Below are 20,000 nucleotides of genomic sequence, written 5' to 3'. Positions count from 1 at the left end.
GGATGGGAATGTAGTTTTCTTCAGTTTTTTTTGTAGTCTTTTTCGGTTTTCATTTTTATTTTGTAGTCTTCTTCAGTTTTTTTTATTGCAGAGTCTTCTACAGTTTTTTATTCTTTGTATAGTCTTTTTCAGCTGTTCTTTTTTTGTAGTCCTCTTCAGTTTATTTATCTATTTATTTATTTTTTTGGTAAGTCTTCTTCAGTATTTTCTTTTACTTGTAGAGTCTTCTTCAGTTTATCTATTCCTTTATTTATTTATTTATTTTTTCTGGTAAGTCTTCAGTTTTTTCTTTTGTATGTAGAGTCTTCTTCAGTTTATTTTTAATTTATTTATTTTTCTGTTAAGTCTTCGTCAGTTTTTTCTTTTATTTTTTGTCTTCTTCAGTTTATCTATATATTTATTTATTTATTCATTCTGGTAAGTCTTCCTCAGTTTTTTTTCTTTTTTTAGTTAGTCTTCTATAGTATTTTTGTAGTCTTCTTCAGTTTTTCTTTTTATTTTGGTAAAGACTTCTTCAGTGTTTTTTTAGAATTTTCTTCATCTTTTTCTTTTATTTTTTTATTTGATAGAGTCTTCTTCAGTTATTTCTCTCTCTCTCTCTCTCTCTCTCTCTCTCTCTCTCTCTCTCTCTCTCTCTCTCTCTCTCAATACTGCGGGACAAAACCTCAAAGTGCTTTGAGTTGAGACTCGCATAAAATATCACTTGAATACGATGAATAAGCCCTTAAACGCATAACTAAAAAAGCAACTTCACTTGATTTAGGCTGACAATATTTCACCCATGATCAGTTATAAATTAACCAGTTATTCTGGAAGTGCAATTCAAATACAGTGTATCCCTTGAGCACACAGCATAATAAATCAGAAACTGGAGTCAGTTGCAGTCCTGCAGCGCCAAGATCAGCAGCGGTTGGGGTCACTCCAGCTCAGTGCATACCTGGGAACTGCATGCCTGCAACACAGCAATGATGTACATATCATCAATGCATGCACGCTTCCCAACTCACATGATGTTTACACATAACTCACTTCTGATTTTGAATTCTTTAGTCTAGGTAATAGCTGATATCTTCGACAAAGAAATAAATAAAAAAGAAACAAGAATAAAGAAATTTTGGGGGAAAATTCCAATCCTTAAGTTATAAATATATTTATTTAACAGAAACATAACAAATGTATTGCGAAGATGTTAATGATTAAAATTTTTCCGATAATTAGCTGGTGCAGAGAACTATGGGCAAAAGGAAGGATAGAAAAACCCGGATCAAATCCTATAACAGAGAAATGGGTAGAACTGTTTAAGATAAAAAATCAAAGAGAAACTCTAAAAGGTGAAGGAATGAATAAATGAAAAAGATAAAACAAACAATGAACTAAAAAGTGCAATAAAGCTAATCTTATTACTGTATGACACAATCACCGAACAAGCAAATTATTTTCAGTAATAATCGATGAGCGGGAATTATTTGATGTCAAGTTATTTTTGGAAAGAGAATTCCAAATAGCATTTTTTTAATAACATTTTTTTCGCAGAAATTTGTATATCTGTTGGGATCATCGGTGATGTTTGTAAATTGCTTATGAAAATATTTCATGTTCATTTTGACATGATATTGACAACGCTGCCCTACATTGTCGGTATTTCTTGATTAATTAAGAGCACATATCTAAAATTTTCATATATATATATATATATATATATATATATATATATATATATATATATATATAATATATATATAGACAACCTTTTATTAATAAATAATTAAAACAAAAATTAAAGCATTATTTTAGGATAGAGGGTAAATATGCTGTAGGAACCTACAGCTAGCTGACATGTTTTAGATTATGATTATTGTGTAACATATGCACCTATATTTGAGATTTCCTGTGATAGGCTGTTTTTTTCTTTTTGCAGTTATAAAAAAGTAATACATTATCATTACTGAATATTCTCTAAATACCCTCTATCGTCTGTGCTTTCTATTTTCCCTCCAGAATGACGAATCCGCGCCTGGCTGGAACCGACCCTAGACCCACAGATTCGGAAGGAGCCAACAGAGAGAATGAAAAAGGAAAGAGACTCCTCTGCGGGAAGTCCTCCATTGGCAGGAACATATCCAGGACACAGTTGAAAGGTAGGTGGTTGTAGGTCTAATCCTGTAAAGGGCAGCTCAAAGGTAGCCCTGTTTAAGTCTAATACTGGATAGGCCTAATCTCAGGTAGGTGGATGTAGGTTTAATCCTGGAAAGGGCAGTTCAAAAGTAACCCTGTTTATGTCTAATACTGGATAGGCCTAATCTCAGGTAGGTGGATGTAGGTCTACTCCTGGAAAGGGCAGCTCAGAGGTAACCCTGTTTAAGTCTAATACTGGATAGGTTCAATCTCAGGTAGGTGGATGTAGGCCTAATGCTGGAAAGGACACAGCTCAAATGTAAGCATATTTGGTTCTAATACTGCATAGGTCCAATCTCAACGGTATGTGTATGCAGGTCTAATACTAGGTATTACACAGTTCAAAGGTAGGTCCTATTTAAGTCTAATATTAGACTGGGTACACCTCAAAGGCAGTCAGATGCGGATGTAATTCTAATACTGGATGGGGTATGCCTCAAAGGTAGGTGGATGTAGGTCTAATGTAGGGAAGGACACAGATCAAAGGTAGGCCTATTCATGTATGATACTGGATAGGCCCAACCTCAAACGTAGGCTGATAAAAAATTTTCAAAGGTAGGTTTAAATACGTCCCGATTCTGCATAGGGTACAGCACAAAGTTGGGCGGATTTAGTCCTAACACAAGATAGGCATACCACTAGAGTTATTTGGTTATCTATCTGAGATCGTTTTCTTGTATGTTTAACGAAACTTGCAACGGGCTTTTGGAGTCTCGTGAGAGTGGCCATTGATAATAGTGAGGTAGTATATGACGACTATTTTTGTACTGACTAACTTGTAAGCTCTGCCTTTTTCAACCAGGGTGAGGAATGAATGGATCCAGAAGTAGTACCTACAATTCTTGAGGTAGCAACGCCCGCAAGGTAACATGCAAATAATAATAAATGAAAAAATTAAAAAAGATTCTCTCTCTCACAAGTGCAAGTGATGTAATACAAGTCAAGCCGATTCATCGTCAATGGAATTCCTTGATTAGACCACTTTCAAAGACTCCAAGTGCTTGAAGTCCTTGGCCTTGAAGAAGAAGAAAAAGAAGAAGAAGAAGAAGAAGACTTCTTCAGTGAATTGCAAGAACATCGAAGACCATTCCGTATTAAATGTGAATATTCAAATAAAGTTTAGTCGACTCATAAATGATTAATTTATGAAAATATTAAACCTATTTTCGGATAAGTAGAATTTTTTTTGTACATCCACTTCCAATATCTGTTGCAATTCAACATTGCAAGAACATCCAAGAGCATCCTGTGTTATATCTGAATATGCAGTTTATTTGTATGGTGTTTTTACGTTGCATGGAACCAGTATTTATTCAGCAACGGGATCAACGGCTTTACGTGACTTCCGAACCACGTCGAGAGTGAACTTCAGTCACTAGAAATACACATCTCTCACCCCTCAATGGAATGCCCGAGAATTGAATTCTCAGCCACCGAGATGGCAGGCCAAGACCAAACTGACCACGCCACTGAGGCACTATCTGAATATTCAGATCAAGTTCAGCCTCATAAATCATGAACTTGTTAAAATGCTTACGTCTTCTTCTGGTATCTCTTTGTTCAAAGGTCTGACAACTTCATCATCCGGGAAGGTAAGAGAACCTGGATTCCTCTCGCCGAAAATACGGCATGTTTGAGGCGCAGAGGTTAAGACCTCGTCTTGAGAACTGCTGGACGAAGAAAAGTAAAAGCTGATAAGCCGAAGATAACACTCCTTCCTTTCTTTCGCTCTCTTTCGCCTCCATAAAAGGCCTATCTTTCTTTTCTTTGAATGCCTATCTTGACTCTGGGGGTTCATCGTTAACAAAGGGAGAAGCTCTTCGCCCTTTCTTCTTCTTCTTCTTCTTCTTCTGGTACTTTTAATCGATACAGATCGCTCCAGAAACAGATGTTAAGTGTTGTCTTCTTCTTGCGACCTCGTCTACGATCAAGAGTCACTCAGACCTTACGACTACTCAGCATCATTATTTCCAAAAAACCTTTTCCAGAAATATAACTGCGTCAAAGAACAAAATCAACCAAAAAGAAAAGTTTAAAAAATAGGGCATTTTGCAAAGAATTTATCTTTGAATCATTGGTAACTTACCGTTCTGTGTCAACAGTTCAGCTCTGTTTATTTGGAAAATTTAGTTGAATATAGAATTTATGAGGTCATTCAGCGCTGAAATGGAAGTTGACAGTAAAAAGTTTGAAAGGTGTAACAGGAGGAAAACCTCGCAATTACATCAAGTGTTAGGAGAGTGTGGAAATTAAGATGAAGAAAGAGTATATGAAAGGAGGTACATAAAAGGAGCGAAAGTGGTTGCAGCTAGGGGCCGAAGGCATGCTGCAAAGAAAACTTAAGTAATGCCTACAGTGCACCGCATGAGGTTCCACTGACGACATTACCCCGCTGCAGGGGGAAAATTTAGTAAAACAAAGATAAAAAGGAGAGTCTTTTACGAAAGCTATTAAAAGAATGTGCTTCCAGATAATTGTACTAATAAAACCATAGGGTGCCATAATAAAATTACAAAAACCTCTGACAAACAAACAAGACGAACAAGTTCTTTGATTAAACAAACAGACACAAGATTATTCTTCCATGACAGCGCAATTTTTGAAATACGTGATTAAAACAGCGTCATGGCAAAAGAGAAATTAACGACAGCGCTTTATCACTGACCATAAGGCAGGTTGATATCAGCACAGAATTAGAATTTCGACCTTACAGCTTCCTGATCACAGCGGCGATTTTCGCCGCTAAAGATTCAAACCACCTTTTCGATTTTAAAGAAATGAATAGAGAACAAATATTGGTTTCTGTTAAGATATATAGATTGCGTGCAGCTTAATCAGTTTAATTAAGTTATAAATTAAGTCACATACGAGCGGTTTTGATGTTATAAACAAGTGAAAAATCCTCCGAAGTTTCTTCAGAGCGATCGAGTTTTCTGTACAGCGTTTACTGCTGTATGAAACTGTCAGCCCCGACCCATGAAACTTTCAGCCACGATCATGGCTAATTTTAACCTTAAATAATATATAAACCACCGAGGCTAGAGGGCTGCAATTTGATATATCTGATGATTGAAGGGAGGATGATCAACATATCAATTTGCAGTCCTCTAGCCTCCGTGGTTTTTAATATCTGAGGGCGGACAGAAAAAGTGCGGATGGACAGACAAATAGCCATCTCAATAGTTCTCTTTCACGGAAAACTAAAAAGTCGTTTAGATAATACTGTCTTTACGTGAATAGTTCCCAGTCTTATGCAGGGACGCTATAGTAGATTAACATCAACCGTGCATCTGGTGTCTAGGCCCGTCCCTTAAGACGCTCTTGATTGGCTGTTGATAAGCCAATCACAGGAAAAAGTATCCCTCTGGAGAAGTGGAACATACATCCTGCGTAAGTGAACTCTTGAGAGAGCTAAGAGTTTCCAGCCCTGTGATTGACTTATCAACAGCCAATCAGGAGCTTCGTAAGGGACTGGCCTAGACATCAGATGCACGGTTGATATGAATCTACTATAGTCTCCGCTATTCCAAAAGGTAGTAGGTCTATGCTAGTTGACCGAGCCTAAGAAAAAATAGGCCTACCTTTCACCCAGGCCAGAGAAGCTTATTTAAAGACAAATATATCAAAAAGCCACGGAAGCAAGACACTCTTGTCTCAGTCCAACTTTCAGACGAAACGAGTCACTCTCCCATTTATAAACTCAAACAAATGTCACTTCTATCACTAAAGTTTTTGATCGAGCTCGATGATATACTGTCTATATTCTATCATATGAAGCCTCTACATCACGCTGCCTCTAAATCAGTTCTGTCAGAAGCTTTCTCTAGGTCTAATTTTTTCCTTTCACTCCGAAATTTAACACAGTGATTAGTGATGAACATTTCCTCAGTAAAAATCTTACTATACAGCTTCTGTGATGATATATATATATATATATATATCTATATATATATATATATATATATATATATATATAAAATTCATCGCTGTTCCAAGTAACTCTTTATTTGCATTATTCAGCGAGCAAGGCAGACCGCTTTGGCAAATGGCGGAACAAAGAAATGACGATAATCTAATTCAGTGCTGCTGTTTAACTTTATATAAGAAACTGAATCATGGATGGTGAGGGGTTGTTGAGGGGTGGGGGTGGTGGGGGGGTCGTCTGACTCTAACATGCGCGCGTGCGCAAAGTATGCCATTCATTAAAAATCTAAAAATGGAGCACGAAAACGAACAATCTTCCCTGCTAAGAATAATTAACTGCCGACCCCCATCTGAGAATGAAGCAATCATCTTGCGAATTCGGAGACGTGATATATTGTATTGTTTCTCAGTTTTCGTAAAGCCTCCATATTTACCTCAGCGTTCCATTACTTTCTCAAAAAGCCTTGAAAGAGAAAACGTGACAGACGAACGGACGAGATAATAATGAAAGCAGCGATTTAACTGAAATATCATAAATGTTCTTACTTTCATTAAAGTTAATTCGGCCCCGAGCTTTCATTATCTTATAAGTGGAGTTAGTTTACCTTCCAGTGATTAATCAGAGCATCGATTCCTGCGTTCAGACGCCTTAATTCGTGCTTGGCTTCGGATTAGAAATCTAAGACTTAGGAAAATTCGAAAATGATTTCCAAGACTGACGGCAAATTCTAAATTATCACTAATAATTATCGCAAATTTAAATGCTATTATTTTAGACTAGTTCCTGAAGTAGGGCAGATAGCTGATTAAGATAATAACATAAATAATTGAGTAATTAATTGTTTTTATGCATACGCTGACGTCACAACAAGAGAATTAAAGAGGTCGATAGTCGTGGAGGGCAGAAAGTTATAGTCCTCTGTCTGTCTGTTGAAGTATCTTAGAAACTCATTTACCATTACAACTATAAATATGTCATCAAACACTTATAATATCAAACTTTCTATGCTTACTTTTCAACAGGTTTATGTTCCATGTGAATGGGGTTCATCAACTGAATAATAATAATAATAATGCCAGTAGAAATCGTGCCCATAATCATAGGAACACTATGCACGATCCCAAGATCCCTGGAAAGGAACCTGAAAAAAAACTAGATTCCAAGTAGCTCCAGGACTCATGCAGAAGAGTGCGCTATTAATCAGCGCACATAGCGAGAAAAGTGATGGACTCCTAAGGATGCAGGATGCAACCCGGAGCTCCACACTAATAAAAACCACCCGGTCAAATAGGATTACTGAGATAGAAGGTTCATCAACTGAATAATAACAATAATAATAATAATGATAATAATGATAATAATAATGACAGTAGAAATCATACCTATAATCATAAGAACACTATGCACGATCCCAAGATCCCTGAAAAGGAACCTACTAGATCCGAAGTAGCTGCAGGACTCATGCAGAAGAGTGCGCTATTAAACAGCGAACATAGCGAGAGAAGTGATGGACTCCTAAGGATGCAGGATGCAACCCGGAGCTCCACACTATAAAAACCACCCATTCGAATAGGATGACATAAAAAAAATAATGATAATACAATAAACCAACCTCTACTATTCTCTCTAGGGTCATGCCATCTCAGGAGGGACATAACCGCGCGCATGCGCAATAATGCAACTCGACACTTCATTCTTTCGCCTCATATGCTGCTCAAATCCACTGAGATCACAGACATATGACCTGACTTCCACCGTCTAAATAACATCGAATTCCTGAATTCATAGCAGCATCTGGCAGCAATATCTTCCCTTCCCAACGGCCTACTAGTAGAGGATTATATCCTACACCGGCGAGGGTAAGACAGGCGCCCCTTTACCCCAGGGGCGGCACCTTGCGTATAGGCAGCGAAGTCTAATGATATTAGTATTTCACCCTAAAATGTTTGGAGGCAAACTTGCCTAAGACGAATCACCGTAAACTCATTGAAACTAACGAAGCGAAAAAAAAAGAGATAAAACCACACACACATACATACACTTAGAAGGCATTTGGCTACCTCGAAAACCCAAACTGACAAAATGAAAAAAAAAAAAGAGAGAAAGAAAATAAATAAGATCAAACAAAATGCATTCCCACGAAAATGGCCTCATCCGTTAAGGGTCGTAATCAATTTCGCTTCAGTTTCCCCCATCGGAAAATCGAATTAGAGGCTGTCTGGGGCCAAGCTTATGGAGGGGGTCTCCCCCCCCCCCACCTTCCTGTCACCCCCCTCCAGAACAAATGTATTTATATTCTTTTTTGGGGGGCTATCCCCCCTTTTGGTCTTTTTTGGTAGTTAACGGCTAAAAAGATCTTTTACCGTCAGGTTAGTTTCCTGTAAGTGTTTCAACTATTGGTCACCAAACACCGAGAGAAAAGAAAATGTTCGGTGAATTTCTTGTGGTAATTCATTGAAGAGGAGCGAGAGAGAGAGAGAGAGAGAGAGAGAGAGAGAGAGAGAGAGAGAGAGAGAGAGATGGATTTGCTTCTTTTTGATCGTTTTCAAGGAGAGGGAAAGTGAAAGAATTCATTGGAAGTAGGAGGAGGAGGAGGAGGAGGAGGAGAGAGAGAGAGAGAGAGAGAGAGAGAGAGAGAGAGAGAGAGAGATGGACGTACTTCTGTTTTATCGTTTTCAAGGAGAGAGAAAAGGGAAAGAATTCATTGCAAGGAGGAAGAGAGAGAGAGAGAGAGAGAGAGAGAGAGTTGCTGAGTGAATTTCCGGATAACGGACTTATAAGAAATATCCAAATTTTACATCATCCAGTACCACTAAAAGCAAATATTTCATTGTACAAATTCTATGAAAAAAAAGGGGAAATGGCACAATTAAGAAGGCCAATAAATAACTTCACAATCTCATATTTGTTTATTCTTTAAAATGAAGATGAAACATTATCACGATTTATTTACAAAAAGGAATCCTGTCTTCGATGTCGTCCACCACAGAATCGGGTAGGACTCCACTACAGGAATTGAGTGCAGGGGAAAAAATCCTGAGCAGTGACAGGGAACTATTGGTCTCAACGGGACTCTGAGGAACTGTGCTAGTGAGAGAGAGAGAGAGAGAGAGAGAGAGAGAGAGAGAGAGAGAGAGAGAGAGAGAGAGAATCCCTTGTTGAATGCCAGCTCAGCGACAAAGGAGCCTTGCAATTGTCACTGCATATTGCATAAAAGTCGCCTGCAATGTCTCTGCTAAAAGGCAAATTTCGTCCCTCTCTGCATGAATATGGCTTCCTCTCTCTCTCTCTCTCTCTCCTCTCTCTCTCTCTCTCTCTCTCTCTCTCTCTCTCTCTCTCTTTCTAATATATATATATATTATATATATATATATATATATATATATATATATATATATATACAGTTGGCAAAAACAGAAGTCAGAAGCAACAAGAGAGTTCACAAGCTTACCCTACATTATAAACAATGCACATATATATATATATTGATATATATATATATATATATATATATATATATATATATATATATATATATGTCATTCGAGCTACAAATGTCCTTTAATATCTAATTCGCTCTACCTCGGAATTTGATATATTTTCATATATGTACCGAGGGGGAATTTGTAGTTGATAATAATTTCGTCCCCCCATGGGATCGAACCACCGTCCAGTTGGACGGGGAACGAAATCAGGAACGGACAGTGAGGCTACCGAGTCTGCTATCAGAGAGGCTATAAGTTTATTTCGATTCTGACCATTACAAATCACCGCCGATCTCGGTGTACTCGTAATTAGAATCAATATGAAACCCCCTCAACCATGCTAGCCGATTCGAGCGTTTGACCCACGCAGCCTTGTTATGAATACTTATCACATCACCGTGATTTATATAAATCATTCGAGCTACAATTGTAGGTCGAATGATTTATATGAATCACGGTGATGTGATAAGTATTCATATATATATGTTGTATGATATATATATATAATATATATATATTATATATATATATATATATATATAAAGATATGTATAAACATATACCTCGATAGCCCACGTTTAATACTTGGAAACCCAGACAGCCTCAACAAAGCCTTTCAAATGTTTTCGTGAAATGATAATCGTTATTGCACCTATGAAATGTCATGTATCATTGCCAATGGCTTTTACGGTTGTTTGTCGAGAAGCGAGAGTATTTTTTTCTGTCTACAAAAGGCGTCAGAAAAATATAAACTCACTGTATGGTCTTATTTTAGTCGTATTGTTCATTCTTCGGCTCCGATTTATTTATTTTTTTTTTTTTAATCTTGCCGATGCGAAAACAAGCCTTTAAAAAAAAATGGATAGATTTTCTCAAAATCATGTAGAGTAAGACTTTCTAGGGCAGTTCTTCGCTCTCTCTTCTCTCTCTCTCTCTCTCTCTCTCTCTCGCTCTCTCTCTATATATATATATATATATATATATATATATATATATATATATATATATATATTGTAACGAAGTGCCAGGCATCTGGTTACTACACTTACCAATCATCAAATGAGTACCTCACAACAGCCAGACACCTGATCCTTCATCACAAGTAATATACGACTGAATACTCTAAAGGCAACAGTGATCCCTTAAACAACTTACCAGTATTGCAGAAAATCAGACTAAGTTCATAAAAACAGTTGTGAGGTAATCCTATATGTAATTAAATTAATTAAGGGCATCACTCCATCAACAACTTTAAAAGTCTAAGTATTTCCCTGATTTCAAAAGTCTAAGTACTTCCCTGGTTCTAACTCACTTCAAGTAAATTGAAGGAAAACAGCTCAATTACTACTCTATGTTTCTACCTCTACAAAAATATACTTATATACTGGTGAAAAAGAAAACACTTATAAAAATTTAAAATACAAAAATTTCTTATCAAACTCAAAATTTATAAGTGAAATTCACAATCTCAGGGAAATTTACTATTATTTGAAAACAACACAAAGTTTAGTTAATTCTAGAATTAATTAAGTAAAATTAAATCAAAATTAATTTATCACAACATTCAAGAAAATTAATTCAATCGAAATTCAAAAGTGTTAGGAAATGATTAGAATTTAGAAATCAATTTACAAGTGCTAAACAACACTAAACCTTGAAAAGAATTCTAACTAAATGCAAATTAATTCACAAGTGTTAAATTCAATTAAATGTGCAACGATTAATTATTGAAAACAACTAAGTCAATCAAATTGTGAATGCAAATGAAAGCACGTCACAGAAAAATATGGAAAATACCAAAATTGTAAAAAGTGCTAATCACACAGAATATAAAATAAAAACACTTCAATAAGAAAAAATGGACAAATGCACAATAAATCACTTCAATGAGAAAAAATTGATAAATGCAAAAAAAATCACTTCAAACGAAACAAACACAAAACGTTAAAATTTGTAATATGTAAAAATTTAAATGTTTCACCAAATCACTGTAACTATTAGTTGCAATTAATAAAAATTGTATAACACATTACCTTGGAACCAATTGTTTCTGCTGCAGCCAGTTAAAAAAAAATTTCACCACACAATATTTCAAAAAAGAGAAGGGCCGTTACACACTTGTACAATGTTTGTTCAGATTCCACAATAAGCGCTAAATAATACTAAATAACTCTAGGAAATATAAAATCTGAAATTTATTTGAGTGACCAACAATTACGTACACTAAAGTGTTTACGTTAATATGAAATCAAAAGTGGCATGGGAGAGGGAGAGAGAGAGAGAGAGAGAGAGAGAGACCTCTCTACGCCAGGAATTCAAAGTCTGTAATGAATGTGCTCTCTCTCTCTCTCCTTGCTTGTATGGGCAAACTTCAAGAGACTGACGGGCTCAAATCGTTTTGGACACGTAGTTCAGCTAATATCATAGAAATTCTCTTTCAAAACAATATCTAAAGAGAAATTGAAATTACAGTCGTAAATAACATTAATTATTTCGTGATTTAAGATGATAAAAGTATTCTAATATATAAGGGATAATGATTTACAAAGAAAGCAACACTATATGACGTCATTCTCCAAAGATGACGTATGCTTAAACAGAAGGTTCTAGAACAATCTTACGAAAAGATGATGCAATACTTCCATGTGATTTCTTGGCAAAGACATACACGTTTGAAACCAGTCATGTACGTAGTATGCTCTCTACATGTTCCAAACAGAAGTCCCAATCAGACGTGTTGACATGTTTCCAAATCAAAACAGAGATCTCGAGTTCCTTTCATCTCGCAGCGATGACAAGTTATGGAAACAATTTCTATCTTGGAATGGACAAAGTTAATCTCTCTCTTTTCACATTCTACGTTATCTTAACTTTTAGATTATGTTATGCGAAATCTGAACATACATTTTTAGACATCCTATAACTCTAATGTAAATAAGGAATCTGAAAATGTTGCAAAACTCTTTTTTATATATCATTTCATAGTCAAAGAGAGGATATATGCGTTATGAAAGTAGCAGGATATATATATATATATATACACAGAAATATGTAAATATATACATATATATGAATATATATATATATAATATATATATATGTGTGTGTGTGTGTGTGTGTATAGTATATATATATATATATATATATATATATATATATATATATATATATATATATATATATATACTTGTTATATACATGTTCCTAACTTTCGTGATTCAGTTATACATATATATACATATATATACATATATGATTGTGTGTATGTGTGTGTGCGTATGTGTGAAAACGTACGAAATTCACTCTCATACAAGTTTCCATATGTCTGTACTGGTCGTGCATGTTCAAGCTCTCCCAGTTACGAAAGTTGGCGAAATTTAGAGCAGAAATTCGGTGTTAAATCGGGACGTTCCCGAATATTCGTTATCGTGCCATCAGTCTGATTATTATACATCTGGCGTGACCCAGTGAAGCCTCGTATTGATGAACCAGACGCCTCGGAAATAAGTGCGAGATATTTGCTCTCTTACAAATACGGTATTTATTTACATTTTTTGAAACGAGAAGGAACATATCTAGGTAATTTGGAGCATTATTCGAATTCAAAATTAGGCAGTATCATTTCGCTGGAAAATGGTGAATTTCGCTGCCTTCTAAGAGTAATTTTATGGTGTAATTATTAAATAATTTTGCTGGCATTTTCATTGTTTTCTTTCAGAGTGGGCATTATTCCCTTCTTCTTCTTCTTCTTCTTACGATGCACCAGGCCATCAACGCTTCTCAGGATAGAGACGTGAGCGACATAGAAAAATACTAAGCCTAACGTCGAGATATTGGCAGCGAAGGCAATGGAAACAGAGAGAGAGAGAGAGAGAGAGAGAGAGAGGAGAGGTCTGGTGATTTGGGAAATGTTTTACGAACAAGGAGGAGTTATAGTTTGAATGGGGGAGGAAAGTTTGAAGTGGAAGAGGTTTGTGTGTGTGTTGTTTGTTTGTTTGTTGGAGAGAGAGAGAGAGAGAGAGAGAGAGAGGAGTAAATTTTAGGTTTGGAGCAACAAACATTGCCATTTCTTGCTCGCTTCTCTATAGTGAGTCATACATGTCGCATAGTTCCATTACTGCTGAGTCAGTGACTCGTGACTCAGTGGATCTTAGTTTTTGTCGCAAGACTCAGTGTTGCCGTCGTGGCGCCAGAGGCAATGTTCGGTTAATCAACGAATCGTGTGTCCTGTCGTTCGTGACCAATTTCTCATCTGTTTGGAGAACGTGAGAGCTGCCCGAGGTACGATTAATCGACCACAGATGTCTCGCTGATTAGAAACAGGTTTTTATTTATTAATGTCTAAATGACATTTTTGATTAATAAATCCTGTATTTCAACAAAGTCATTGCTTGAGAGATGTTTGTTTGGACTGATAAGTGATTGATTGTTTGCTTCTGTCAACTGTCGTTATGCCAAAGATGGTCATTCATGTTTGAAATTAATCATCTAATTGATTGATTATAAATAGAAAATTTTTTATGATATTTTTTGCTCAATAATATTCCCATTGATGAAGGCGTATCGCAAAATACCAATTTCTTTTTATTAAAAATAAACGAAAATAATATTGTAAAAAAAAAAAAACATTACCTTTCCTACTTGTATTTTTATTTTTCTAGATGACAATAATTTATGGCAACTACTATCTCGAGATTGTCATGAATTTTATTATAATATCCCAAAGTATTTTACTGAATCTACTACTATTCTGTTACAATTGCAGTCTTTGATATGATCTCATAGGTTGATATTGTTTACTTTCAATTATTTAATTAATGCTACTCACTGTCTCCACATCATTAAATATTATTCTGTAATAATATCCTATCAAGTAATTTTGATTGAATCTATACATAAAAGTTGAAACACTCGATCGCTGAAACATTCGATCTTTGGGATAATCGATCTTTAAAACATCCGATCTTTGGAACATTTGATCTTTGAAACACTAGATCCTTGGAATACTCGAGCTTTTAAATATTCAGTCTTTGAAACACTCGATCTTTGAAACGCTCGATTTATGAAACACTCGTTCTTTGAAGCACACGATCTTTGGAACACTTGATCATTAAAACACTCAATCTTGAAGCACTCAATCTTTGAAACGCTCTGTTTTGAAACACTCGATCACTGAAACGCTCTGTCTTTGAAACACACGATCAGTGAAAAACTCGATCCTTGAAACGCTCGATCTTTGAACCACAAAACTTGTGAAACGCTCGATAATTGAAACAATCGGTCTTTGAAACGCTCTGTCTTTGAGTCACTCGATCATTGAAACACTCGATCTCTGAACCACAAGACCTTTGAAACACTGGATCACTGAAACACTCGATCACTGAAACACTCGATCTCTGAACCTCAAGACCTTTGAGACACTCGATCACTGAAACACTCGATCATTGAAACACTCGATCATTGAAACACTCGATCTCTGAACCACAAGACTTTTGAAACACTGGATCACTGAAACACTCGATCATTGAAACACTCGATCATTGAAACACTATCTCTGAACCACAAGACCTTTGAAACACTGGATCACTGAAACACTTGATCATTGAAACACTCGATCATTGAAACACTCGATCATTGAGACACTCGCTCATTGAAACACTCGATCTCTGAACCACAAGACCTTTGAAACACTGTATCACTGAAACACTCGATCATTGAAACACTCGATCTTTAAAACACTTTACAGAGTAAAGTGTCATTCACTTTGATTACGCCAATAACCCTCTTGTTGAGGGTCATTTATCTCCAACTTTACCCTGTAAGGCCAAAATGGAAAGGATTTATCCTGCCCATGTATGCGAGTTTATATGAAACTGTAATCCTTTGCCGCGTGGATGTTATTCAATAACGAATAAATCTCTCTCTCTCTCTCATGCATTTGGTCGGAAGAATTTCTTTGCCTCTTTTGATATATGTATTATATTATAATAATATAAATATATATATATATATATCATATATATACATATACATATATATAAATATATATATATGTATATATATATACAAGTATGCATATACATACGTATACATGTATGTGCGTCTGTGTATAATATATATATACATATATATATATATATATATATATATATATATATAATATATATATATCCTCGATAATTGTTCATACTATTTTTAATAATATTATCTTATTCTCCATCCAGCTTATTATTGTATTTGATTTTGCCTTAGAATTTATAATTGCAACTATTGACTTTTATAACTGAGATATTTGGCCTCACAATATTTCCTGCATTTCGATATAGAACTTCGGCATTCTCTTTCCACCTCTGTGTTTCCAATCTTTTCGGTTGAAGGCCCGCTAACGTATTTCCCAACTTCAATATCCAGGTGACCACTTGGGCTTATATGGTTAATGACACTGTTTACGATCTCATTGACTTTTGCTTAAAAAAAATGATTATTATCTATAGCTGGCAGCATTTATTAAATCCAGCATGCATCCTGTAAGATAATCCTATCTCATCCTATCTTATCCTATCACCTCGTCTCTCACGCGAACAATCCTTTTATGATGAGCCTTAAGTATCTCAAATCCTGATCGATGGGATTTGAACTCCTGCGAAGGCGGTCACAGGAGCATTTTTATCATTTTTTTTGTATTTCTAATTTTTTTACTTTTAATTTTTCAATCTCTGAGATAAAAAATAAGGAATGAAAGAAAGTAATTTTTTTTAATCTGAGATAAAAAAAAAGGAAATAAAGTAAAAAATAAAAAAACTATTTTTTTCAAATATTTGTATCAAAGGAGACGATAATTTCTTCTACAATATATTTTTGGAAATGATTAATTGTTACAATTGTAAAGGATGGTTTGTCTGGATTTGCCTTAACACAGCACAAGAGGAAAAATATCGCCTTGAGAACTTTCGTGTTCCTGGAAGAATAATAATAATAATAATAATAATAATAATAATAATAATAATAATAATAATAATAATAATTTCATTTTCGAAATGAACAAGACACAAGGGGCTTAAAAACGCTGCCTGATGCTCAGATTCGCTAACATTAATTAGCGCAAATTTTTTAAACGTTGTTAATTTCGGTCTCCCCTCGAGTGGCAGCATCCAATCTCGCTCTTATTAAAGTCGCGTGTTAGGATATGGAATCAAAATAACATTTGTCTTGTTTATCTTAAATTTTCAATTCTCAATTATTGTTTACTAGCAAACTTACCCATCTACGATGGGTGATAAAATACCGTGCAGAAGTGAAAAATTTATATGTACTATTTGTTCAGCAATATTAAAATAAGGGCGATTTTTATACATACCTACTGCGGAACCTCTTTGTACACAATATTATCAGTTTGTCCACAACTTAATTTCAAGTTGGCAGAGTCAGTTGCTCTGCTCATCGCCACATACAGTTGGCCATGCGTGAACATGGGTGACGGCAGAAACACACCAACACGATCCAAAGTCTGCGACTTGTATGCAGTGAAGGAGGAAGGAGAAGGCCAGGTTGATGGGAAACTGCCTGCGCCGTAACTGGAATGGAAACTGGTTGTAGAAGGCATCAGAGGAATCCAGGGGATGAACAGACGTTTGCCGGTGTGAGGGCCTGTAGCTATTACTGCTTCGATGACGTGGGAGTTTAGCTCCATAACGGAGTACCTCATTTCATTGCAATGTCCATTGGCAGGATCGAAATTCCAAAGCAACATTACCGGGCAGTACTTCTTCAACGTTATTTTGTGCACTGGCAGTCCCGATGGATTTAGATATTGATGATAATTTTCATCTTCTATTGTGTCCGAGCTGAAATATTCGTGACTTTCTCCGGGAAGTTGTACAGAAATTATGTATGAAAAATCGTAAAGTAACTAAGTCTACGGGAATAACCAGCCTCGTTTCACGGCCAGGAACAGCTCCGTTTCAGGGAATCCCTTCTCACCCCCACCCCCTACAAAGGAGGGGGGTATGTTGGATGAAACCCCATTACAAACCATCTTAGGGGTCCCCACCATAACCCTGCCAAGTTTCATGCCCATCTGACCAGCCGTTTTGCCGTGATTGATTGACAGACAGACAGACAGGCAGACAGACAGAAAGACATTACGCCCATTATAGTATGATTTATTTTTAGAATTTCTTTGAGCGAAAAGTACACTGTGATATCTTATATTTTTGCCTTGTTTATTCCTAATTTTTTATTCTAAATTTTTTTTGGTAAGCTGAAAGGATTACTGTGAGTATTAAATATTTGTTATATTTCAGTTCTGGTAGCAATGTATTTTTTTATGTTTTTTTTACACAACAGTAAAACATGTTAATATTTGAAAGTATAAAAGTCACTTTTGAATTAGTGTTAAAACTATATATATATATATATATATATATATATATATATATATATATATATATATATGTATACGATATATATATATATATATATATATATATATATATATATATATACGTATATATATATATATATATATATATATATATATATATATATATATATATACATATATATATGGGCATGTTCGAAGGTTAACTTATCTTTGATTTGCCATTAATATTTATGACATCAGTTTCAAGGAGAATTTTCTTATAAATTTATCAGAAACGTTGCTTTTATCACCATCATCTAAAATTAAAATTATGATTATTCCCGTCACCATCTAATCATTATCTAGGGATGTCGTATCACCAACATTAAACCGATACAGATCTTCATAATACCGTGATTCATCCTTTTCAGCCCCAAACTCAAAATATTCCACGAGAAAAATGTCAACATCTCACCGACAAATAAGTCGATTGCGATATGAAAAAGCATTATCGAAGCATTTTCGACAACGGGGCGGTGTCTTTTGATGAAGACGAGTGTTTTTTTCAATAAAATAAAATAAGACTATATTATCTTGACTGACGGGTCAATTTCCATGGCGCCGATTTTGACTGACGTGGGATCTTTTCGGCCGAGTGGGTTCTAAAGTCTACGACTTTTTCACGACTTTATTGAAGGAATTGAAGGTAGTAATTTTAAATGCCGTGTGCTCTCTCTCTCTCTCTCTCTCTCTCTCTCTCTCTCTCTCTCTCTCTCTCTACTCTATATATATACGTATATATACGTGTATATATATATATATATATATATATATATATATATATATATATATATATACGATATATATATATATATATCTATATATATATATATATATATATATATATTATATATATATATATGAATAACTTGATCACGAAGTATATAAAACGTGATGCTATGTATAAATAAAGGTTTTTTGTCACGAAGGAAAAATGAAAAAGCGAGATAGCCAAGTACTTTCGGTCCTGTTCGGACCCTTTACTGAGGCAAACTGATTTTACAGAGCACAACATAGTCAAAAGAAGGCTTAATATCCAAACTGACACTACAAGATTAGCATTAAGGCGATTTCACTCTACAGAAGGGAGGAAACACCTGAGGGTAGCCACACCTTGGGGGACAGACGCAGTAAACAAGTTATTCTTCCAGAAAACAGTACATTTTGGAAAAAACACGGAAGCATATACAATTTAATATCATGAAATTTAAACAAATTTTCCCAAAAATTATTATTAATGAAAAGACGAGATATAATATATATATATATCGAGCAAGAGAAAGAGGGAGAGAGAATATCGAACCAGAGAGAGAGAGAGAGAAAGAGAGAGAGAGAGAGAGAGAGAGAGAGAGAGAGAGAGAGAGAGAGAGAAATAATAACTATATACATGTGGGACTAATTTATTAGTAGTTCATTTATTTTAAGGTCCTTCATAAACATCTTACAAATATATGGGTCCAAGTGGTACATTCCAAGACTAAGATTTAGGTTGTTTTTATTAGTGATTTGTATAATTGCCGATTTCAGCAAATTTCTTTGAAACATAATCATTAAATCTAGCAATTACCGAATCACGAAAATTTGGAATGTGATAAATCCATAAATAAAGGTATAAGCCACGAAGGAAAAATAAACAACGGAGTTGCTGCAAGATTTTTCGACTTCAACGTCCTTTACTCAGCAGATAAACTGACTTACATGAGGAATTGACAGCACAGGAAAGCTCGTATAACTGACAGATAGGGATTATAAGGAGATTAGTACCTAGAATCCGGCACACCTGGAGAAAGAGTAACCTTTTCACAAACAAGCATAAACATGGGTACAATTTAAAAACAAAAAGATTAAGTCAATCTGCTCAGACACAAGAACAAGACAATTAAAGGATTATAAAGGATTATAAAGAACTTTGGTAACAAAATCTTATTCACAATACATATTAAAACATACATATACAACGAAGATATCTCTAAGGCAACTAATTTGTATTTAA

At 35.2% G+C, this 20,000-nt stretch overlaps 1 pseudogene; it reads left to right on the top strand.

The window, feature by feature from the left end:
- The window catches only part of LOC135204172 (neo-calmodulin-like), a 195,310-nt pseudogene that overhangs the window by 62,144 nt on the left and 113,166 nt on the right, over positions 1-20,000 (top strand).

Source organism: Macrobrachium nipponense, chromosome 44, assembly GCF_015104395.2.
Source record: "Macrobrachium nipponense isolate FS-2020 chromosome 44, ASM1510439v2, whole genome shotgun sequence".
Taxonomy (NCBI): domain Eukaryota; kingdom Metazoa; phylum Arthropoda; class Malacostraca; order Decapoda; family Palaemonidae; genus Macrobrachium; species Macrobrachium nipponense.
Note: the sequence above shows the minus strand (reverse complement) of the source record. Positions and strands in the feature narration are given on the sequence as shown.